General features: G+C 45.9%; 1 long non-coding RNA gene across 4 annotated transcripts in view; it reads left to right on the top strand.

The window, feature by feature from the left end:
* The window catches only part of LOC127473698 (uncharacterized), a 901,041-nt gene that overhangs the window by 536,343 nt on the left and 340,330 nt on the right, over positions 1-24,368 (top strand). The window contains exon 1 of one of the 4 annotated variants that reach the window (XR_007905553.1): positions 4,404-4,451. The exons of the other annotated variants lie outside the window; for them this stretch is intronic. This is a non-coding gene — a long non-coding RNA (uncharacterized LOC127473698). Of the gene's footprint in view, positions 1-4,403; positions 4,452-24,368 lie in introns of those variants that run through there. 4 annotated transcript variants of the gene reach the window in all.

Genomic DNA, 24,368 nt, shown 5'->3' with positions numbered 1-24,368 from the left:
CAAATCTGGCTTGAACACTTTAAGTGTAGAGTCAAATATGAAGCAGGATGGAGTGTAGTGTATGTAGGAGAGGTCTCAATAACAGGCTAACATTGTGAGGTGCATTGTGAGGCCAGAAGTTTATGGTGTACCAGGCAGAGAGGGGCACAAAAATACCAAGATCACTGAGGTGACCCATTCTCAAATCATAGAAAATAACCCTGAACAGATGAACTAGAGTTGCAACTGAAGAAATTCTTCCCTGTGAGGGTGGTGAGGCCCTGGCACAGGTTGCTCAGAGAAGCTGTGGCTGCCCCATCCCTGGAAGTGTCCAAGGCCAGGTTGGACGGGGCTTGGAGCAACCTGGGATAGTGGAAGGTGGAACGAGATGATCTTTAAGGTCCCTTCCAATCCAAACCATTCTGTGATTCAATAAATGTACAGGTGTTTGTAGGGCTGAAATAGGAACATCATTGCTTCGGGTCCTTGGTGGAGGGTGATATTGTAGAGTGCCTGATGTAATTATAAATAAAACATAGTTTCAGGCAAACCTTCCTGACTGCTTTGCACAATTGTATAGATTTGTGAACTGAACGGGTTCTTGTAAATAATTCCTGCAAATAAAGTGACTAAGGCTCATGAAAATAGAAGGTAGGGTCAGCAGTTCATTGGGCTGCACAGCCATTCAAACATCCTGTACAGGGATATCAGTACCATCACAAAAAGATTTGTCTTAGTGAAGACATTGGGAATGGTCTGAGATCATCTTGCACTAGGGCTCATTGCCTTGTAAAATCCTGTGGTTCATAGGCAGAGTCAGATGTGACTAAGGCAGCAAGGTGATCACTATCGCTGCCTGGTGTCCCCCAGGTCACCCCGTGCTTGTGGAAATTGTCAGCAAATTCTGATTTAATGAGCACAAAGTCCTCTTGGATGGGGGCGGGGGGGAGATTTCTTGCTTTTCCAGATTCTTCCTGCTCTGTAACAACAGCTGTGAGCTTTCTTTGCCTTCATGCTTACTCGCTGTGCTATCAGACCAAAGAAAGGCTGGGTCTGCTGCCAGCCAACGTAGCTCTCAGATCTCCAAATGAGAGGTCAGATCCCAGATGCAACCAGCTTTGTAAATTAGACCTTCCCTTCCAATCTCACCCCGCAGACTGCATTTGGGATTGATATGGTATTCTTGAATCCCACGTCCATGAATTAACCTCTAACAGCATCCAGGAAAATAGTGGAAATTCACTGACATTCGTCCTGCTTTTCATTTTTCATCCTGTTAACAAAACAAAAGGTAGTTCCAATGAGTAGAACAGCTCTTGGGGTTAATCCTGATGGAATGGGAGCAGGATGTGGGCTCCAGCTGGTTTTAAACTCTGTCCTCAGGAATCATGAGACTTTGGCAATTGAAACTTTGGCCTTTCCATGTGTGTTCAACTGGCATTCTCCTCCCTGAAAGACTTTCTGTAAGAGGGAGATGACATTTTTAACACTTATGGCCATGAGGCAAACAAACTCTAGAGAAGGAGAAGAACCATACAAGTTGATGGTTATTTTCAGTATTCCTTGGAGTTTTGTGCCTTTTACCTGTCCATCCATATTTCCAGCTGTAGATAGTGTAGCCAGCTGCATGGTCTGTGTAGGCACCTGGGGTCAGTGGGGCAATTTATTTCACTGAATGTAATGATGAATTCTCTTTTTGCTGTGGTAAGGGATAGGTGGGCTCTACACCAGACAAACCAGAGTGCAAAATCCACCAGTGGCCCCAGGCATGACTGTGGATGCTGAGAGGCAGGAGTACAAGACAAATGTCTCTGTTGACTACCCATAAGCAAAATGTAAGTGAAAAAGAAATTTGTTTTCTGAAGGCATTTATGAAGGAGAGAGAGGGAGGTAGAAAAGTGTTCTCATGTGGGTATTTGTGTGAGAGACAGTGGCAACCAGGGAGTGACAATCAGTAAAGAGCCGGGAGGACACTGCACATGGGAGATGTGGCTACTCTTAAGAAAATAACTGTAAAAACAATTGCAACTGCTTTGTTACCCAGTTGCTCCCCTCCTTTTGTCTGGGTTGACACATTGCACATGTTTACCAAACTATCAAAAATTGTCAGCTGGATTTCAGATCACCTTATGCCTCCACAGCAGCTACGTCCCAGTCACTGACTCTCCATTCCAGGGAACGATCCAAAATATAGGAAAAATAAAACTGGGTGATTTCAGCAGTCTATAGGATCTGTAGTTTAAACAGGGCAGGAGAGCATCCTGACCTGGTGGGCTCTATCCTGACCATCACTGCAGTCCAAAAAGGTGTCATTGGGACCCTCTGGGACTCGCACTCCCCTCTGTAAGCAGAGCAGAGCATGCCTTACCGATGAAGAAGTCATGTTTCCAGGGTGTCCTTAGTGTTGACGGGAAGTATTGATGCTGATTTTGGAAAAGGAGATGAACAAGGCAGAGCTGTTCTGGCATGTGGCCCCTAAGCAAGAGAGGAAGTTGCACAAGCTGATATTTTTCAAGTGGAAAGGGATGAAATCAATGGGGAAAAGAGTAATTGTTCCTAGTTCAGAAGAGCACGTTCCAGACGGTGGGGAGGAAAACCTATTTTCCAAGAGGAGTGTGGCTGGGCATTTTTCAGCTGGAGGATCTGAAAGTAGACACAATTGGTTATGTCCACTTGGAGGTAAAACCTAAGATAACCACACTAAAAAAAATCATGATGATGTAAAGGCTTTTTCTACCCACAGTGTTTTTTTCCTTATCTGATCTCCACCTGCAGCTGGGTTGGCTTGTTTTTATTGTGTTGAAAGATCCAGTTTGCTTGAGATCCTTCCAGTAATGCTTGCAGCAAGGTTTCCTTCCAGATTGTTGTCATTAGTTTTCAGATACAGCTGGATCTGCATGAAAATTCAGCTTTCTGCCACAGACATTCTCAGTGACCAAAATACAGTATTGCTTGAAATTTCTTGGGCCAAGACAAAGTAAACCAGATTTTTACCAGCCAGTACAGTGGTTATCCTTGCCCTAACGCAGGCTTTGAAGAGGGTATGCATGTCAAAGATCATTTATGCCCTGCCAGGGAGGACAGAAACTTCCAAATCCTGAGACGAAGTTGAAAAGGAAGAGGCAGAGAATGTTTTTCATCTTTAATTTGGGACCAGCCCAAAGGATACCCATGAGAGTGGTAGGGGGAAGGAAATGTCAAAATACAGTTTTCCAGCAATGCTGATTCTTTTGCATTTTGTAGATAATGGTTAAAAGAACATCTTTATTTTTATGGTACATCAGAGATGTGCTTTGTGCCCACAGACATAACTTAAATGCCATGTCCTTGCCCAAAGGAGTCTTGTATTGAACTGAGTCCTTTTATTTGATAGAGACATATGTCTGGCAATAAACAAATTGCACTTAGTTTTTATTTCCACTCACACAAGCAATTATTGTACATGACATGAAACTGGGCCAGCTGCTTGCATTGTCAGGTTCTCAGATTGTTCCATCTCCGTAGATTCTGCCCATGGGGGTGTTCTGTAGAGCACAGCTGGACATCCACCTAAAATGTTAAAAGCAAGGTTTAGTAGGGGAGTTTAATCCTCACAATTTCTGAAGTCTTTGCACAAAGAGCTCCAAGTGGCTACTAAGATTCATCTGTAGAACTTCTTAAATAGACCCAGAGTCTCACCTCTAAGTGGAGTTAAGCTCTGGTTGCAAGGACTGTTAGAGAGGGAAGCCGTAAGAGACAGAATCAGAATCCAATTGTAGCCACAGAGAAAATTTAGCAAGATATGTGTACCCAGAGGTGGTCTTCTCCTAAAGATTCCAATATTCTGATGTGAGGGAGGTCTAGAGAATATGGAAAGAAATGAGACACAAGGTTCAAAAGCATCTGCAGGGAGCAGGGACAAGCAGGAGCACCCACCTCTCTAGAAGCTGTGATACGAACTCACGTGCCTGCTTTTCGTGTAGACTATATCTTATCCAACCCTAACAGTATTTTATTTATTTTATTTAGACTTTATTTTATCCAAATGTATTTTATTTTATACCCTCAACGTCTGCTTCAGGCAACCCTTTTTTTCCAGCTTCTGGAGTAGTTGTGGAAAACTTGCTGCTCCCAAGTAGATTTGAGAGCCACGCTGAGATGGAGAAGGTGGCTGCACACCTGGTGTGGGAGAGTCACTGCTCTCAGTTGCCATTTGTTATTTTTCTTCCACAACCATAAGCATTTGTCACCACTTAAGGCTGAGGGGTTTGCTTTCCTAGTCATTATTTCTCCCAGCACTTGCTCTACCGTGCATGTAATTTCTGTTGGCTTCCTGCTAGATAAGTTGTATCTTTTCTATATTGAATGGACAAGGGAGCAGGTTCAGATTAGATATTAGAAAAAAAAGTATTCCTTGTGAGGGTGGCGAGGCCCTGGCACAGGTTGCCCAGAGAAGCTGTGGCTGCCCCATCCCTGGAAGTGTTCAAGGCCAGGTTGGACGGGTCTTGGAGCAACCTGAGGTAGTGGAAGGTGTCCCTGCCCACAGCAGGGAAGTTGGAATGAAATGATCTTTAAGCTCCCTTACAACCCAAACCATTCCATGATGCTATAGTTTTTTTTCAGTCAAATATGTTTCTCAATACTGGGTGTATGGGAATGTCATTCTCATTGGGTGTTTGTCTGCCTGAAGTTTCTATGGCTGCCTTATTCCTGCGTTACCTTGGTGTGTTGGGAATAGCCCCTGCAGAGTGTTTGTAGAGAGCAGGACCTCAAGCTCTGAGCTCCTCCTGGAGATTTGGGGGATAGGTGGTTGTGTGCAGCTGCAGATCAATGTTTGCACAAGGAGAGCAATAAATTTCAGACTCTCATGTCATTAAATTGTGCAGTTTGGTCTGGGATTCTGTCCCAGTCTCAACAACTGTTTGTTAATAGTTAAGAAGGCCTTGACATGCTCTTAACTGGTTAATAAATGACTTAGAGAAGATTTCTTTTCTAAATTGCAGGTTAGTTTGCTTTATTTTTAATTATGTTCCTCGCGTGTGCCTTGTAAAGTTTATGGAGAGTGTAAGTTGGTGAAAGGCCAGTGGCATGGCAATTACTTATGCTCTTTTTTCTGTGTTAGGCCAAGGCAACTTTGTTTTAGTCTCTTGCCTCCTATGAAATATGTTATAGGATTAAATATGCTGCCGTAAATAAAGATTGAAAAGGCCTATGGAACTTGCTGGCAGAGTCTGTCCTCTTGCAAAATCGGATTACAAATTCCAGGTGATGTCATCTCAGGTATGAAATACTTCCAGCCAGAAGAGATTGGGTTATTTTCCTAATAGCATTCCTGAGAACTAGTGCCCATCATCTGGGATTCTGCAATTGATTTTGTTTCTCCATATGTTGGAACAGCCTTAGCAAAGAGTGTTCAGTCTCCCATCCCCCTGAATTATTTGGTGAATGCTTCTTTCATCTTAGATCACAGACAGACAAGCATCAGCTCATGAGGTGTCATGTACCAGCTACTGAATATAGAGCTCTAAGAAGCAGAAAACACAGACTCTGCTTCTTTAATTAGTTCATGCATCTGCTTTGTTAGCTGATCAGAAGTCCAAGAGCATAAGGAGTATTTGGCCCAGGACACTGATAGCCATGCAGTGAGATCATCAACAATTCTTTCCAAGAGGGAAGGTTAAGGAGTCCTCCTTCTAGGTCCCAAAATAGATTTCCTGTTGAAAACCCAGATAGATACACTATTTCAGTATCACAGAACCACTTCTTGCCATTATGCGAAGAGTTGTGAACTTTGGTGGAGTTTCTACCCTGATGCATGTGACTTCCAGCAAACCCTCACCTGCAGCTGAAGTTGATGATCCCTGTGCTCTTGCCCTCTCACAGCTGTGCAGATGTGTCCCTTGCAAGCTGCTGTTCTCTGTTCTGATAGATCTCCCAAAGGGCAAAGGTGACACAGGCATCCAGAAGACAGTTTTGTTTGCTGGTCAATGCAAAGGCTTGAATAGTGTAGGGAGAGGGTAAGATCAAAGGTACTTGTTTTAGCTTTTAGTATGGGGAAGGTACGTTAGGATTTGTTAGCAGTGGCAGATGGAAAATTCTGTTTCTGAACAGGAAAAGCAACATGAAAGAAAGATTGTGTGGCATGGGAATTTTTGTAGTGAGTTGGTGGCTCTTCTCTAGAGGGAAGATTAAAACTCTACAGCCAGCATGGATTTTTTTGTAATCCATGACCATAGGGAAAACATCTGAAACACTGGGTGCATATTCCTGCCAAATACAAGGTGCCTTGTTTTCAGAAATGAGAGCAGCTCTTACTTTTTCACATATTTTAGCTCACCCACCCATCTTTTGAATGTTTGACTACCTTAACATTGTACCTTTAGTAAGTCTGAAAAGCAGCTCTGAAAAATGCTGATCTGGATGCACAGAAGCACCGAGATCCTTCTCCCCACCCGGGTGCTCTGCTCTGGCTCAGCCCCACTCAGAGTGGTGCTGCCTTTGCTCCCCCAGCACAAACTGGCCTGAGCATCTGAAGAATGGCTGATATTCACCACTGTCCTGCTGGACATCAGCCATCCCAGGGTGGGTTGAACTGGCTGAGAAGATGGTCTTCTGAATTCCACTAAAAATGGGAAGCTTTGGAGGAAAAGCCCTTTGTTGTGGGAGTCATGTCACATTCTCAGACTACACATATGTATATAAGGTATATGAAGTTAACTCTGTGATCCAACTTAAATCTCATGCAGATGAGGACAAGGCTGTTTTCTGGAAAATACCTGACCCCCTAGAACCACCCATATTAATCTCTCTGTGGGACAGGGTTACATCCACGCTTACTGCTCGGAATGAGAGCAGCCAGTCTGCCTAGTCTAGTATTTAGTTTGGAATAGAATAATTACATGTGTTTAGCTCTCAATATGATAAAATCAAGATCTGACATGGTTGCTGGTCTTGTCTTAACCCTAACACAGACTTCAGTTTAATACCAAGGACCAGTTCTAAGTTGCATGAATGCCTTGTGTTAATAACAAGGACTGACGATTGTGGGTTATGTCCACATCCTGCCTTCCACAGAAGGATATGTTTAGGGCTCCCTTTTCCAAGTGCATGCTTTCTATCTTTAGGTTTTGGTTTGGAAATGTGTTTTTCTTGAACTGCCCAGGGTCTATGGCACAGGTGCTCTGGTCAGGGTTTTTTATTTCAAGGGCTGGTGATGCTTGTGCAAAGTGTCTCGTTGGCACAGGGAGCATTTTATTTAGTCCCTGATCAAACCACGCTCAGCCACAACGAGCTGCCCTGCAGATTGATTTAAAACAAAAATTTATGTCATAAACTGTTTGCTGGAAGCACCATACTATTCCTAGTCCTGTGCCAAGGCTTGACTGTGAACTGGAGTAGAAGCTTCTTTTCTGAAAGCTGGACCAGTTTCTTTAATTTACAGGACTCCCAGGGCAGTTTTATCAAAACAAGTAGGAAATGGGGGCTATAGGCACATTTTGGAAGGGCACAAGGGTGGGAACGAGCAGCAAGGATTGCAGGCATCTGAACCTTGCCCTGCTGAGTGCTTTGTACCCTGTGCTCAGGAGCCTGGATCAGGGTGAGGGCAGAGAGCTGGCAGGGGACAGAGAGGCTGGGAGATGTCACATACCAGCGCTGCTGTGTGTCTCCAGTCCTGGCATTCCAGCCACATCCTTGTATTGAAAGGGGCAAACTGGAGCAAAGTTAACCCAGGCCTGGAATGCAGGGGCAGCACAAGTGCAGGCACAGCAGAGCAGGGAGATGTGGATCTGTACTTGGCGTGCTGTCCGTATAGTACTCAGTCACGCAAGGAAGCCTGTCCCAGGTGAGATGTTTTAACTCTCTCCAACTTTTCCTTATCCTGGGAGGAGGCAAATGGAGCTGAGGGCCCCACCTTGTAATTAAAGTCATCAGAGATGAGGAATATGTAAGACAATGGTTCCTAATTAGCAGCTGCCTGGGTTAAATGCCATTTTAGTTTTCCTTTTTGGTGGCAAGGTGAGCAAACAGTGGAAAGTCCTTGGCTGGGACAGAGGGAACAGGTTGGTCTGCAGCTTTCTCCATCCCCATGAGGAGAGATCTTTGATGTCTCTGAGTGGTGACTCTCAGCCCATTAATTCCAGTCAGTTTTCAGTCTGAAGGGCATGGCAGGCACAAAGTAAATAACCAGATGTCAAAATTTCTGCCCTTCCCTGGAGTCATGAGCAGAGGCTGGAGCACATCTTTGTGCCTTTGATTACATATAAATATTCTGTGTGTTGTTCTATGTCTCCCCTTGCCCCTCACGTCCTGTGACTTCATCTGATGGTCTTTGGAGAACAAGGGGACTATTCTTGGAGACAGTCCTCATCCTAGAAATCATAAACCTGGCAGCTACCCTGGCCCTCTCTTCTTGGATGTGGCCCTATCTGAAATGCTCATGGCACATCAAAGGAGCCAACACGGGCTCCCGAAGGGTCTGCTCTCTATTGAGGACACAAGTGTCCTGTCCTCACATACTGAGCTACTCACAGCTTCTGCTCTCGCTGCTCAGTCCCTTTTTACTGCAGCCCCATGACCAAAAGGCTTGCATTTTCGAAAGGAAATATATGAAAAATAGTGTCAGGCTAGGATAAATCACAGGGAACAACATCAGCGTTCTCCTATATATCTCCTATATATATACATATATATGGATAGGAGAAATCAGGTTGTAGAACTAGTAGTTCTAAGGGTGGGATTTGAAAGACTCCCACAGCTCTGGGTTCCATCTATATAAAATGACAGCTGCGTGTGTGCTATTTTTTTGTTGTTGTTGTTTATAATTTTAAGAGGTTTTTTTTTGGTTTACCCCCATTAGCATTTCCTTAGTAGAAATCCTTTCTCCACACCAGCCATTTTAAAGATTAAGAAAGAGACAATGCCTCTGCAGGAAAGGTGAGCTGGGGTAGCTGCAGGTTGTGTCCTGCTCCAAGGTGTGTCACTGGACACCTGGAGACAATGCATAGCCATGGCCATGAACCTGGCTAAAGGCAAAGGAAAATGTGGTCCAGTCACTTCAGGGTCTACCTGAGCACATTCATTGAGAATTTGTCTTGTTTGGAGAAAAGTTAGTTGGTTAATTTTAAAAATTACTATTTATTTTCACACCATTCAAATCGGCTCAGAGTGTGTTCCACACGGCAAAGCAGTGGTGCAATGAAAGCAGTTACTTTTCACTCACATTGGTCGTGGTAGACACCTTTGCTAGCATAGAGAACACTTAAGGGGCAGGGTTTTACCTACACTTTGAGGGTCAAAAGCCACCCCTTCCATGGGAAGCTGCAATCTCTCCGACCCTCCTGCCCTCCCACCAGCTCCTCCCACATGTGTAAGTACGTGAACTGATTATATAAGTGACCTGGGTTACAGCTAACCTGGAGGGAAAGAATGATAAGATTAAAAGAACAATGAATTAATGTCACCAGTGTTGGGCTTTATTGCCTGTGAACACTCATGAGAGCTGCAGCCTGTGAGACCTTGGGTCAGCAGCAGCACTCGCAGCAGGACCCACAGGAGCATTAACCAAGTGATGCACATACCTGGGGCTCCATAATCAAAGGCCTGCATGTTCTTCCCTCTCTTTGTTTTGTTTTTTAAGTCATCCTAATTAATTAAACAGCTGATGGAATGGCAGGGCAAGCACATTGTGCAAAAACTCAAAGCTGCACAGATTTTCAGTGTGGACCTGATGAAAAGGCTTGTTGGTGTACCCTCATTCTCATTAATGTAATTAACTCTGCTCTGAGTCAACTGAAACATCAACAAGTTGACCATCTTCAAAGCAGAAGTGATTTAACAACAGTGAAACTGATATTGGAGCACGTGAAATGCTGAAGAAAAGCCTTTCCTTTACACAGTGGTTCTGAGTTTTTGAACAAAAGCTTTTTTGTAGGATGGATTTTTTTTCTTGTAGTTGAACATTTAGACAGAGAATTCACCTCATTTTCATTAATTTTTTGGCAGGGGAAAAGTCAGCATTTTTTCAGTGAGGACTAACTGAAGCAGAGAGGCAGGGCTAGGTAAAGAAGCATGACTAACTCCAGCAGATTTACTGAGAAAAGCCCAAGTGTGTAGTGAGCAAGTGCCTCTTTGCTTTAGTGCTTTAACAAATTATCTCTATAAGCCTGGCTTATTCCTGAGATTTTATTTTACTTCAGTTAGTTTAATTCCACACTGACCCTGGGCACAAACTCCACTTGAATAAGGAGGCAAGTGTAGGAGAGATTTGGCAGCCCACTGTTGCAGACTGCTCAGTGAGTAGCGTTGGTTTGTGTGAGTAATGTCATTGCAGTGGGACTCTCTTAAGGTTAGTGGATCCAGAGCAACATATAATGGGTGTGTGGTAGATTTTTTTGGGCGATGGAGCTTGAAGGATGGGCAATTTGAATTTTATACTGGGAAAATCTGCAAAGCAAAGGATGGGAGCTTTTGCACAACATTTTCTTCCTATAGCTGTGATCTCGGAGAGTGTTATCAGAGCAGACCCCAGAGATAGGGGTGCTGTGTTCAGGTCAATCACCCAAAGGAAGTCCAAGTTCCTTTCCTGTTTTTTCCTACTCTCCTGCAAATAACCTGCAACCTGCTGCAGCACCTGTAACACTGGGAAGAGCTTTTCTCTGTAGCTGTTGGGCCTTCTGGCAACCTGACATTAATGAAGTGGTCACTGCCCCATCTATGGAGAAGCTGGGGGGGATGGATCACTGCTAATGGCTCCACAGCACAGAAATCACCCTCCAGCAGTTTGACCCTGGCACTCAACAGTCAACACAGATAGCAAATGGGTCAGGAAAGCTCAGGTGTCTTTGGAAACCATCCCTCAAAGCATGATGCTGGGTAGATGCAAGTTGTCCTTGAATCCTCTCCTCCTGGAGATGTGGGGGAGAAGGAGATGCTCCTACATAAGCAGTGACCCTGACTAGTGTGTTGTCCTCATTCTCCCAATGGCTGCAATGAGCATGGCACAGATGTAAACCCATAATATTTTTCCTTTCTAAAGCAAAAATATTCTGAAAACACCTCCATGTATGCTGGAAGGGCCCGTGCCAGAGCAACAGGGAAGGATTTCTCCCCTGGGGTGTTTGGCAGCGGCAGCGGCCACAATCCACAAGCTGATAATGTACCCATGAGTCACTTCTCAAACACAGAACTGGTGAAACAGGCTGCATGAGGGCTCATCAGTGCTCAGGATATCGTAATTAGGATGGCCTGGCTTGTTGAAGGGGGGCAAATGCATGATTATTTATAAGGAAGTGTCAGTACAGTCTAATCGTCCCAGGGACACATCCATGGCCTCTCTGGGGAAGCAAATATGAGCCTTTGGTGCCCTTGGCTCATTTACCCTCACAGCAATTCAGTTCAGCAGGAGCATTTGTGGCTGAGGTGTTCTCCTGATGATTTTCTTGTAGCTTTTATTACCTTCTTCCACTTCAGCAAACCAGTTCTCCCCTCTGTTAAATAAATGCTTGAGTGAAGATTTGTGGTAACTGGGAAAATCCCTGAAGTTTCACTTTGCTATAATCAACAGAATGGCTGGGGTTGAAGGGATCTCGGGAGAACATCTGGTCCAAGCCCCTTGCTCAAGCAGGTTCACCCAGAGCAGATAACCCCTGTCTGAGGCACACAGGGTTTTGCACAGACCCAGAACAGTCATTTGTATGAGCTGCCAAGAATCTCTGCCTGTCCTGTCCCTGCTGCTCAAATTCTGGCTCCAGCAAAGGTCTAAGCAGTGTGTTCTGCACACCCTGTTATTCAGGCTGGTGCACATTCCTGGGAGCAACACTTACCCTTTTACAGCTCCTGCCTCAGCTGTGGTCTACTACAGCATTTTCCCCAGTGACACTTCAGAACAAACTTTTTCTATATCATTAACTGCCCAGTTAGATTAAAAGATGGTAAAACAACAGGGTCTTAGTTGGGACAAGAGGAAGGTAGAGACATGTGCATGGTATGAGCCTGTTGAGAGCTCACCCCAGCCATGGTGACCCACTGGATGGGTGGGAGTAGTGACTGTGGGGAAGCAGTCATGCTTGTGCCTGACTACAATACATATCTGAGGAAGGCAATGCCTTCCTTCGAGCACCTGGAATGTGCTGCCTGGGCTGTGTTTACCCCCCCAGACCCTCCTGGTGGCTCACCAGCCTTGCGGTGGCTGCTGCAGTGTGCAGTCATTCTCTGCAACAGCTCTATGAGGTATGAATACCTCATACTCTATATGGTATGAACAACCTCTTCCCAGTTCCCTAACATCTCTCCTACTCATAGAAAGGAAGGGAGACAGAGCCAAGAAGCATCTTTCTGTCCCTGGGGCACAGCAGGGCGGTAGTGCTTGACCTGAGTCCCCAGCTCTGCCAAGAGTGACCAATTGCTCCCAAGTGACAAGCCCTGTCTTTCCATTTTAAGCCTATTTGTAAAAGGAGGGCTCTTTTCATTTTTTTTTCTATCTTCTTTTGATGCCAGTCTCTATTGTTTGAGGAAACTTTTGCTAGGAAACTGGGACTGGGGAAAAGGAAATTCAAAGACAGAGCAGCCAAACCCTTTGCAGGAATCTGCTCTCTTCTGAAGGTTAAAGCTTGTCATTTTTTGATTTACTGGAAATGATTGGTGTTTCCTTTGTTCTCCTTTGTGGTGGCTGCTCTGATAAACCCTGAGGGATACTTTCCTTGGACAGAAAGTAAATCTGGAACATTTACAGCAAAAGAAATAAGGAAAGTAAACCCACGTCCTGTTATTCCATATTCCATTTCTTGTAAATCAGGGATTTGCCTCGTTTCAGAGGGAGACTCAGGACTCTGTGTCTGTAATTGCAGGGGACTTTAAATGGCTGCAGACCCCAAAATACCATCCACTACAGATTGTTGTGATGACAGTGGTACTGAAGGCACTACGGGGTATGACCTTTTATTTTTTTGAGAGTGGCTTCTGGGACTGACACAGCTCAGAAATGAGGGTTATTTTGGAGACTGATGTGAAGCTTGGTGGCAGCCCAGAGCCCTTTCCTTAGAGAATCCAACTCTGAGTCCTTTCCAGGACCAGAGCAGGCTGAACAGGGCTGTGTGTGGCCCAGAAATATGCTGGGAGATGCTGCAGGTCCAAGTTGACTGATAAAGCCCCCCTGATTCTAGGAATAAACATCTTCTACCAGGCTGGATGGTGAGTGAAAAGGGACTTGGCCAGCACTGGTGCAGAACATGTGAAGTGGTGCTGCTGTCAGTCAGCCCCACTGTTCTTTCCTAAGGTGGAGTTCTCTCACACCCTGGAGAGCTGTTCAATGAGGTGCCATTCCCCTGGTTGTGCAACAGCAAACTCTGCTTATCCCTGCCAGGGGCTTCCCTGCCTGGAGAAGGCTAGAGGCCCCAACCCACATTCCCACTGAAGCAGTAGGAGACTTTCCCAGCGACTTCAGCGGGCTGCAGCCAGCTCTGTGACACCTCTGTGCCTTGGTTTCTCAGTGTAGAATGCAACACAACAGCCACCACCTCCTCGGAGTGCTCAGAGGCTGCTTGTATTTTATGAAGCACTGAGATGTGTGGGAAAAATGTGTCACGAACACCCCTCCTGAGAAGGCAGAGCCTGAGCACTTGTGACTGCTGTTTCTGAGCTGCAGGGACAAGCCTTGCAGGCGATGTTACCTGCTGTGGGCAGCTCTGCTTGGAGGCAGGAAGAAGGGGAGGCCACTGCCTTCCTATTTTGGGTAGAGCTTAGGCCAGTACGAACTTGGAGGGACAGCAGCTGAGTGACCCCCTTGTCCAGTGCTCCCCCACCCCTCCCTATGGCTTAGGGTCCTCTGCCTGGCCATGGTGAGATTTTTTGTGCTGTTCTGGTTGCTGCGGCACAAACACAACCCACCGAGTCTGAGGGAGGTTGAGGAGCCAGCAGCTGGTCTTATTACCACCCTCATGCCTTTTCCTCTACCAGCCTTCAAGGCCAAGCTCCAGGGTGATGGCAGTGCCCACCAGACTGCTCCAGATGACCCAGAAACCTTCCCTATTTGAGTTTGTTTGTTTTTTTTCAGCTGGGACACATCTGACAGGGAGATAGTGGGAGCAGCTGGAAGGAGATACCCAGCAGCACTGCTCATAAAAGTCCAGATGAAGGATTGAAACACCTGCTAGCACCAGGAAAAATGTTTGCTATGGGACGTTAGAAATTACACCCTGTGGTACACATGGCTGCTCGCATGCATAATTTCCTCATCATTGCCAGTTAAAAAGGCAGGTGATGGATGGGCTGGTGTAAGCCAAGAGCATAGTGAAGGCAGCAGGCAGTCCTTGCCAGGCAGTGGAGATGATGTCTTGCAAACTGTTGTCCTTAATACCAAGAGGTATCACAAGTATTGTGAGACATCGCCTCCTTTTCATTGCACAAAGATGTATAAAAGATGCTGCTTTCTCTTTTCTTCACATAAAGCTCTTCAGTAACAAAGTGCACTGCAAGAATGGGTCCTTTCATTCAGGATAGATGGGGTTTTAAAATACACAAAGTGAATTCCTGTTCATAGGAAAATCAGTGACAGGTTTTCAGTTGATTTTATCTCAAAACTCAGTGCAATTATTACACTAGTAAAACCCAGGCCAAGGAATCCCCCCAGTGAGACGGGCTAGAATAGGTGCATGATGAAGAAAGCTGTCTGCCACAACCAAGGGACTTGGAGCCACATATTTCCTTGCCAGCATGAAGCTGGCCCAAAGGGAAAAGATGAACTAGCTGGAAGATACAGGGATTGAATGCTTCTCCCATGCTCTGTCTGTCAACACAGCTTTCCTTCGAGAAGCTGCTGGAGCTGATAACTGCAGAGCTTCTGCCACAACCTCTGAGATCTCTGAGCTGACCAAGCCACGCAGAACCTGGTGCCAGTTCACTTACATGTACCTCCCCATGCCTTAGCACATCCAGGGGCAGCAGCACCTCTCCTGGATCCATCCCCCCACATGTGCACACAGCTGAGGTGTCCCAGCATCACCCCATACATCAGCCCAGGAAGCTGTGCCCTGAGTCCATGTCCCTCCCTGGCCAATGTCACCAGCCTCCTCAGGAAGCTGTGGCTCACCTCCCTGCTCTGGATGTGCTGCCACTGCAATGGGAGAACCTATAAAACTGACAAATATTTTATAGATATTGCTTCTTGGGCAGGTCTCGTTTTCCTCATAAGTCTGTGTGAGATGCTTTGAAAATCTGTTTTCCAGACCTTGCTGGGCCCTTCTCCTGAGAAAGTCAGCTGCCAGGATTGTATGTCAGCTTGGGCACGTGTTGGCTGCTTTGGAAAAGCCAGGTCACTGTGCTACCTCTTGCCTTGTGCTGTGACGTGCCAGTGTGGTCCTCGTTTGTGAGCATGCAAAGCCTGTGATGAGATTCAGCCTTTTCAAAGGGAAAGGTTGAATGTCAAACCAAAATTCTGGTTCTCTGGTGCCATAGAAGAAAAGCTTTAATGTCCTACTGAGTTTTGTAACATCCTCGTCATCTGAAATTTCTTTGAGGCCAAGCCCAACTTGGAGGCGTAATGAATTCAGCGTTCTCCCTCTATTAGACAGCTCTGATTTCTGCGGTTTTGTAAACATCCCCAAAAACACGTGGTGCTGTAGTAGTTGTCTTTCAGCTGCCTATCTCAAAATGCCTCTCAAGGGAAGAGACAAATCCTGTATCCCACTCCAAGTCCCAGAGGAAAAGACACAGAAATTCAGACCTTAGATTTGTATATGGGAAAAAAAAGTGAGACACAGGTGTAGAGTGCAAGCTCAGTCTTGAGTCCTTGCTGGGACACAGCCCTCTGAGGGGGGTGCATCCTGAGGAGATGGTCCTCCTGATGGTACCATGAGGAACTTGAACCTTCAGACAGGTTCCTTTCTACACAATCCTGCACAGAGGTGGATGAATGCTCTGCCATCAGAAACTTGCAACACTGGGGCAAGATTTAATAATTGCAGCTATTTCCCTGCTCATTGTGGTGTGGCTGGAATTAGATGGTCTTTAAGGTCCCTTCCAACCCAAATAATTCTGTGTTTCTGTGATTTACTGGAGTCTCTTTACATTCATGTTACATGATTCAAGGGTTGTTATCTCCAGTCCGAATTGTTGAGTCTCGAGTGGTTGCTTTGGTTTTTTTAATAAAAGTATCCTGTCTTTATTTAATAGCTGAGATAGCACGTTCAGGCCAGTATCTCCTGGGAAGTCTCTAAAATTGGCAGCTAAAAAAACCCAGTAGAATTTAGGAATTACTGATGCTTTATAGAAGAATTACTGATATTTATAGAACACAGATATACATTTAATTTAGAGACAATTGTGCAGATGTAGCAGATCTTGGCAATTGTTTTCCCCCCCCTTTTTATTTTGCTAATAAGAACACATAGAAACAAGAGGGTCATTTATTAGAACTTTCTGCTTTTTTCGTTATGTAGTCTCCTAACCCTCTCCCAAAAGCACGTGGAGATCTCCACCTGTCTATTCCTGCATGCTGAGTGTGCAGTACCCACTGGTGAATCAGCCAGGCCTTCCCACCAGTCATTCTGCAGTGGTTAAAGGTTACTGGTTACAGTGGAACCACCTTTGGGTTTTATGATCTCTCCACCCAAGCACCACCCAAGCTCCAGCACCTTTTCCCCATAATGGGGATGCAGAGGAAAGGCTTGGCTGGACCCATGGGCAACATCAGAGGAAAGGGAAGGATTGAAACTTGTCCCATTTCTGCCTTTCTGCCAGGTCTGCAAGGTGAGCAGTATTAAATGGTGCCCTTAGACTTGAATGTGTGCAGGAACTTTGATCCTGCTGTCATCCATGTTATGTCCAAGGGAGCTATATCTGGTTTTACAGTCCTTCTGAGAGATGAATCAGTTGTTTCTCTGAAGGGTTATTATTGTTACTATGGTTATAGGTGAGCACACAGTCCCAGACACGTACTGTAAATCCCTGCTGAGTTTGGTGCTGGGCTTTAGAGAACAAGACAGGCCCTGCCCCAGAAAGCTGCCTGCCCTTTAGGTTCCTGTCAAGGTATAATTTGTTTTTCATTACACATGAGCACTTCTACAAATTTCTGCACTGAGCCTTTTTGACAAAAGGTCTAACCCAATGCCTCTTGCAGGATTTTTTTCAATTAAACCAGCTACTATGATTTTTTTCATTGCAGGGGAAGCAGCAATTCTCTAGGCTACCTGCTGCAGAAGAAAAACCAGGCACCATATGCAATGTAACTCTTGCTTGCTCTATCTCAAAAATGCCGAACTCTGGGAGAGAATTCGTCCCACCAAACGCCCACTAAGCACATTTTTTAAATCTGGTTTCTCAGCCTTTCAGGAAAGGAGAAGCAAAATCTAGCTATGTTCTTCTTGCCTGCTGGAACTGGGCCCCGTTTCATGAAATTAAATGGCTAAGGAGGAAAAAAATATATCCAAGGCAAAGATGCTATTCTCAACAAAGGGAACAGTATATGCAACAGCTTCTGCAGCATTCCTGCAACATGATGTCTTTCCCTGCACAGTTTCAGTTAGGAATTGATTGTCTAAACAGAGAATTGCTCGATTCAGAAAGGCTTAAGGCACACTTCATGAACTGTTTGCTAAGAGGATGAATAGATGGGCATGTGTGTATATAAATCTATAAATCATGTCTTGTTCTGCCCCAAAGAGGACAGCTGAGACTGTATTCTTTGTCACTTGATTTCATGTTCTCAGGGCTAGGGATAAAGGCAGTAGTGTTTCACACATGGGGTCAGGATTCGATGCTGCAGCTCCGGAAGGACAATCTGTGGAAAAGAGGAGATAACATTTATTGTGAGAGCTAGAGCTCACAAAGGGAATAACAACATTCATGCTGCTCTGATGGGTTCACAGTTAAGGGAAAGTTTGGTTAGTGTCTCTCTTTTGGGTTCTCTTCTATTCCAATGGGGTTTTTTTCCAAGCAATGCACAGGTTCTTGTTTGAAACCCTGGGTGTTTGGTGGCACTGCTGCTGTAAGTTGTTGTTGTCCATCCCAGTCCCTGCACCACCATGCCCATTGTTGCCTCTTCCTGCCCTTCTGCTCAGGGATGCTCTGCTGTGTTTGTGCTGACTTGGCTGGATTTTTGGTCAGGCTTTGCCCCACTGGCGAGTTTTGGAGTGGGGGGTGCTGGTGGTGGGAGTTGGTACCAACTTTAGAGCTGAGAGAGGCACTGTAGAAGGGCCCTGCAAGTACCTGTGCCGTGACCAGGGGTCCTCTGGCAGATGCTCTGAGCAGGGAGGGGAGGGTTCAGTAGCCAGTTGCCCTGAGGAACTACCACATTTGTCCCCCAGAGAGCCCTCCTGCTACCCAAGCCAGTGGCCTTCATGGAGCACAGGGGTACCAGTAGAAATGATGCTCTTCAGGGGTCCCTCGTTGGAGCAAGTTGGAGGAGGAGCCTACAGCAGGGGCAAACCTGAACCCCTCAGCCAAAGACCTGTTTTCTGCCAGTTGAGGCTGTGCCTGGGGGACATCTCTTCTAGGAAGGCCCCCAGAGAAGAGTTATTAGACAACATAGCAATCCCTACGGTGCCTGTGTGAGCAAATGTGAATCCCAGGCCAAGAGCAGGCTGTGGGACATCCTGAGCCTGCTCTCGTGCCAGTTTGGGTTCTGTCCATGAATCCCTATGGGCAGTTCTGTGATGCAGGCAAATGCCACGGTGACTCTGTGTCCCTGGGTGAAGCAGGGTGGGATGTGACTCCTTTGCTGAGCATGGTGTGTGGGCAGCGGGGGCGAATGGGTGGCATCGGTGCGGGTCTGTGGCAGTGAGGCAGGCACTGATCTCACCGTAACCAGGAGCACCTTTGGAGAGACACATGAGAGCTTTGACTCATCCCTCGCCTGGCCTGCGCTGGGTGCACTGAATGGAATGCAGGAGGTGTGCAGAACAAAAGGCTTTGCTCGTTTCTACGTGGATGCTCCATCCGCCTCGCCAGCCGCTGTGTGCGTCTTTCCTCTGAGATGACGCACTGGGGATGGCTGAATACAGTTCCCTGTGTGGCCCTGGCATGGCAGGTCCAGCTGAGCAGAGGTGCAGGGGTTTGGTGGGCTCTGCTCTGCCCCAGCCCATGAAATGCTCTCCCACAGCCCACCAGGCAATAGCTTTGTGCCTGGATAGTTGGCACTGCAGCATGGGCATCCCCTGGGCATAGAGCTTCTTGCTTATAAATTAACTACAAGCCATCAAGGGTCAACTCCCTTTTGCTATATTATGCATGAAAAGATTGAGAAGGTCAAGCAAGAAGTGAAAGATGCTTTTTCTTTAATAGTTTTCTGCACTATCCAGTATCCCTGTGCCTCCTCTTCATTTCAAGAGAATAACTCCTAAGTAGAAACTTAAGAAGCTGGTCCCATATTTAGAAGGTCACAGAGGCAGTATACATGGGATTTGTTTTGGTTTGGTTTGGTTTTCCCATGAGCTCCTAAGATGTAAAATATTATCAACTACTGCATTTAAAAGTGGCCTTTCAGTCATTGTCCTGTCTGGGGAAATCAGTAACAGGTGAGAGAGCTCGAAGCACAGGCAGACGTCCTCCTCTGTTTGTGTTTCTCACTTGTCATCTGTTCCCCAAAGAGCTCCCAGAAGTCAACCAATTCTGTCTGCCTGCTTTGTCTGTTACAGAGACCTCTCTTCCTTCACTAGGAAAAAAGTTGGTCTTTAGTCAGCCCCAGGAAAGGCCAGTTATCTACCCCAGATTTGCCTTGGCAGCAGCATGCTGCTTTTCAAAGAGCTCAGAAGAAACCCTCCTGCCAGCAAATATAGGTAGTGCTTTTTTCATTTCTTCTGGAGAAGTTTCTTTTTCTTTGTGGAGAGGATTTCTCAGTCTCCAAAAATCTGTCATGCGGTATTTGTGTTCCGTAAAATGCATCCTCCTTGCCTATAGAAATACTGCTCCCTGCTAATCCCAAACCAGTGACTGTGGGAACGGTGCTGACAAAGTCAGACTAAGCAAGCTGAAGGGAGTGGGATAGATATGGAAATGGGTACCAGCTCTGCTCCCTGCCCAGTGACCCTCTGCTAAATATGGGTCAGTTTATATTTACCAGAAGCAGAGGGAATGGAATCCTTGAGGGGGGGTCAGGAGTAACTGTTGCAGATGTTAGGCTCTGGGTTTGTTTATTTGGATCTCCTGAGCACACTCTGATCCCAAACTTTTCCGCTCTGACGAGTGGGACTGGGTAAACTGATTCCAGTATTTTAGTCCAGCCTGAAGTGACAAGTATCCACAGCTCCTGATTCACACGCACTTCCACTTCCTCCGTGGTGGCTGCTCATCACCACATGCATTCTGGGAGTTTCCTCAAGGACAAAGGGAGATTCCCCAAGGAGAAGGGGAAGGGGAGAGAATTTTTCCTGAGGGTTCTTATTTATCTTGTGCACATCAATGTTTATCAGAAATTATGCTCATTTTCCAAAGAACCCCAGTTTGCAAATCTCTAAGTTTCCCATGGCACTTCCTGTCTATCATGTTTTTCATTATCCCAAATTAGCCTGTGATTGGTATCCAGCACCCAGAGACTGTATCCTGGTAGTTCTGACAGTACTTCCCAAGATCAGCCTGTTGCATCAGAAAGAAAGTCCTTCTGATTCCCTTCCCTTATTAAAATAATAATTTGCACTTATGTAATGTTCTTCACATCTCCTGGGTGAACATTAGCTGACCCTGCTGTAAGACACAGACAAGTTTCTGCTCTGCAGATGAAGGAAGGAAGGCAGAAGGTCACACAGCAAAGCAGGAGCAGAGCTCAGACTGTAATTCACAGAACTGCTCTTTCCCTCCTGCTCCAGGCACTGCTGCATGGCACTAACAGTCCAAATTAAGAGATTATAATGCATAATCCATACTGGTGTGCCAAGAATTCTCTAAATCATATTACACTGTCACATAAAATGATGACTCATTTGCTAACACAGCCCACAACCAGTTCCTTTATGTTAAAATTACGTGGACAAGACTGGATTTAAAAAGAAAAAGGAGAACTTGTTGTGTACGTAGTGAATGCTGAGTTATAGATGCTTTCATGGATTTTATTTTGGCTGATGCTGAAGGAGCATTTGTGAGCCTGTTTGTTGACAGTGGTGCTTGGGACCAGAGATGCTGACATTCCACTAACAATAATAGGAACTGCCTCTGTTTGTTTCTAAATTGGAAATTCTTCCTTACATGGGCCCAACCCACCCTCCACCCCCGTCAAAGGAAAGGGCATTCGTCTGGGACTGGCAGATGGAGCATCTCCCAGCAGAGCTGGTGCCTCTGGGCTGCAGGGCTGGCCCTGTGCTTAGTCACTGCCAGAAGCCCCTGTTCTCCCCATACCTATGGAAAGGGGGCAGAGAAAGCACAGCTTATCTAAAGCAGTTAATAACATGGCAGAACAATCAGCCCAACTACACTCTTCCCAGGAAAAGATGCTTTCACCGAATCTCCCCGTTGATGCCTTTCTTCTCTCTGTTGGCTCTGCCCTCCTTGCTCCTCCCTGCATCATCCTCCTCCTCACTGCCACCCTGGCTTCTGCCCCTCATGATGGCCTCTGCTGCTGTTTGGGGACTGTGTTATTACACTTCCCAAAGCCATTTGGGATGTGGCTTGTGCGAGCGACACTGAGCTGTGTTTTGCTGCGCTGTGGTTTCACCATTTCCTTTTCGTCTTTCTGCCGGGGCTTTAATTCCCGTGGCTGAGGAACTGGTTGCAAAATCCTTTTTGCCAGGAATGCCCACATGTTCTTCAGCTGAGAGTTGTTCTGGCATCTTGTCAGAGACTGCTTTTCCATACCCTGCATGGCTGGCACATGTCACAGCCACTTGCTGCACTTTGAATAGAGAAGGCTGTCAGGGCAGATGGTCACTGCTTCTTTTGAAGCCACAGAGGGCTTGTTTGACCATTGGACATGTCCATCTCTGCAGACTTCCTTTCCCTGTCTGCCTCAGATCCCATGGGTCACCTCTGGCCCAACACCATCCTGGCCTATATTCCAGAAAATGTAGTTTAATCTCCCCAGCTTTGGGTAAATAAGCCTCAGCAGCCAAATCTCCAGCAGGCAGTAAGGACTTGGATCAGGAAACAGCTTCAATTGCTGCGTAGTCAAGGCCAGTTCAAGAAGCTCTTTGGAAGATTTTCCTACTGTTGTGCTGGAAGCTCCTGCTTCCCTTCATTTCTTAGAGACAAAAAAAAGTAAGAACCAGTTTCTGTGCGTGACCTGCGGAGACCCTGAGCATCCTGTGCTAGTGCTGAGAGCAGGGGAGGGAAGTAATTGCTTTCAGCAGTTGGGAGGCGTGGGTGGCAGGATGGCTTTGCGCGGTGCTGGAGGACGCTCCGTACATGCATCCCTCCTAAACAAATACCTCTTTAAATGTGTATTATGGGGATTCAGGGAACAGCTTTTTTTTTTTTTTTTTTTTTCCTTACTCCAAGTAGGAGAGAGGCTTATTAGTACTCTCCTTCCATAGGCAAGGTGCGGAGGCTGGGAAGTTGTGAGACAAGTAACATTTGCTTTTATCAGTCAAATCTGCTCTCTCCTGGACAGTCATTTCAGCCAGAAATACAAGCAAAGGAATACAAGGTGCTGTCAGAGGCATGGTTGCTATAGGGGAAGCACATAATACTGTTCAGCACAGCTATGGAAATGAACTTGTGTCAGTAGGAAGGAATTATTTCTGTGAGCTGCTTGATGCATCCATGCTGGATAAGTACCTGTTGAAGAAAATGAGTTCTATATCACTGATGTCCATGTCAGAGTAACTGCACTCTGTTGGACATGGTATTTGGATGCTGGAAGAGCCTTTTTTCAGTGAGTTTTAGAACTGCAGTCTCTGAGAATTCCGAGGGAGCTCCAGCTAAGTAGGGGAGGGAAAGGGAGGTTTCAAGGTGAGATATTATGGAAGGGAAAAAGGTTTGGACAGTTTCAGAGCTCCAGACAGATGGAGCTGAAAGAGAAATGGATGCTCTAAGCATCTACTCAGATTTAGAGTCACAGAGAAAGGAAAAAAAGCAGACCTGAAGGTGCAGGGGTGTGAAATGGGAGCAAGAGCTGACAGCCCTAGGCTGTGGAGCAGGGTAAGACACAGCTCTGGAGGGAAATGTCTGCAAGCAGCAATCTGGTCTTTGGTAAAAGACAGATAAATCTGGGAAGTCCACAGGTTTTCAATGGAGCTCAGCTGTGAACAAGATGGAACTGGCCAGTTTGAGAGCAGAGGAGTAAAACTGGTGCTTGCTGGGAGGCAGCCAGGAGCAAGGGTGACTCTGCGGGCCAGGGAAGGTGCATCCCACCCTGAGCTGGGATCAGGGATCAAGGATCAGAGGAGACAGCTCTGCTTAAGCCCAGGAGGGCTCCCTGCCCTGATGGGAAAGACAGACAGGGTTTTCAGTGTTTTATCTCACTGTTGCTGAAAGAGCTGAGTCTGTCATTATTTACTGCCATCTGTTAGAGAGACAAGAATGGCAGCTGCTAACAGTGATACCTTACATCTCATAATGTCTTTCATCCCCCAAAACTCGAGCCCCCAAGGGATTTACAAAGACAATGCAACCAATCTGATTCCATAAGAAGAGTTTCTCCTTAGGCTGGTATCAATCAGTGGAAATTTAGCTGTTCCTTGTAAACTATTTGCATCTCTGGGAACATTACATTTATACAAATGTGTTTATATGACCACTAACAGGCAGCACAGCCCAAAACCTCTGGTGAGAGGTCTGGCCTGTGCAGGTGCTTATAGGAAGGCTTGTATCAGATACCTGTTGTGATGAACCTCAGGTGGAATTCATCACATTTTTGATTCTGAAAGAAATTTGTCTCTCTTTTTTTATTTTTTTGGTCCCATATTTTAAAGGCCTGGGTACACATCCATGCACAGTAAGATTTAGAGATGATTATAGTGATCTGGGAAGCAGATGTCTGACATCAGTGTAGTACACAATGCCTCCCAGAGACTTTTTCCCTTGCGTGGGAAAAAGTATCCTGATCATACTCCACTAATCTCACTGAGATGAATTTGTTATGGGGGGCACTAGAAAATGCAGAGCTGCAGAACAGTGGCTGCATGTGTCCAGTCCTGTGAGTTGGATCCAACACAGTCAGTGTTTTGTGGCTCCTCTGTTCCAGAGCTTTGCTCCGGAGTCAGCCGATGGCCGACAGATGACCTTGTACATGTTTCCTGGGTTCCTTGTGGCTCGGTTCCATCACTTATGAAATAAGGATAATGTCACTCACCTTGTCTGCAAAATGGTTTAAGATCTAGTAATAAAAAATACCAGGAAGGAGCTTAGGTGATATTACTATTTTATATCTATGAGAATGCAGATACCAAAGCAAATTACACCCGTGTGCAGGTCATTCTGTCCCTTGAGGGGGAGAGAGGGAAGGGAATTTCTTAAGGAGCAGCCATCTGCCAGGCTTACAGAATAAATTA

This window comes from Manacus candei, unplaced genomic scaffold, assembly GCF_025592945.1.
Source record: "Manacus candei isolate 608988 ecotype Guabito, Panama unplaced genomic scaffold, ASM2559294v1 h1tg000037l, whole genome shotgun sequence".
NCBI classification, from domain to species: domain Eukaryota; kingdom Metazoa; phylum Chordata; class Aves; order Passeriformes; family Pipridae; genus Manacus; species Manacus candei.
This window is presented reverse-complemented; position numbering and strand designations above follow the sequence as displayed.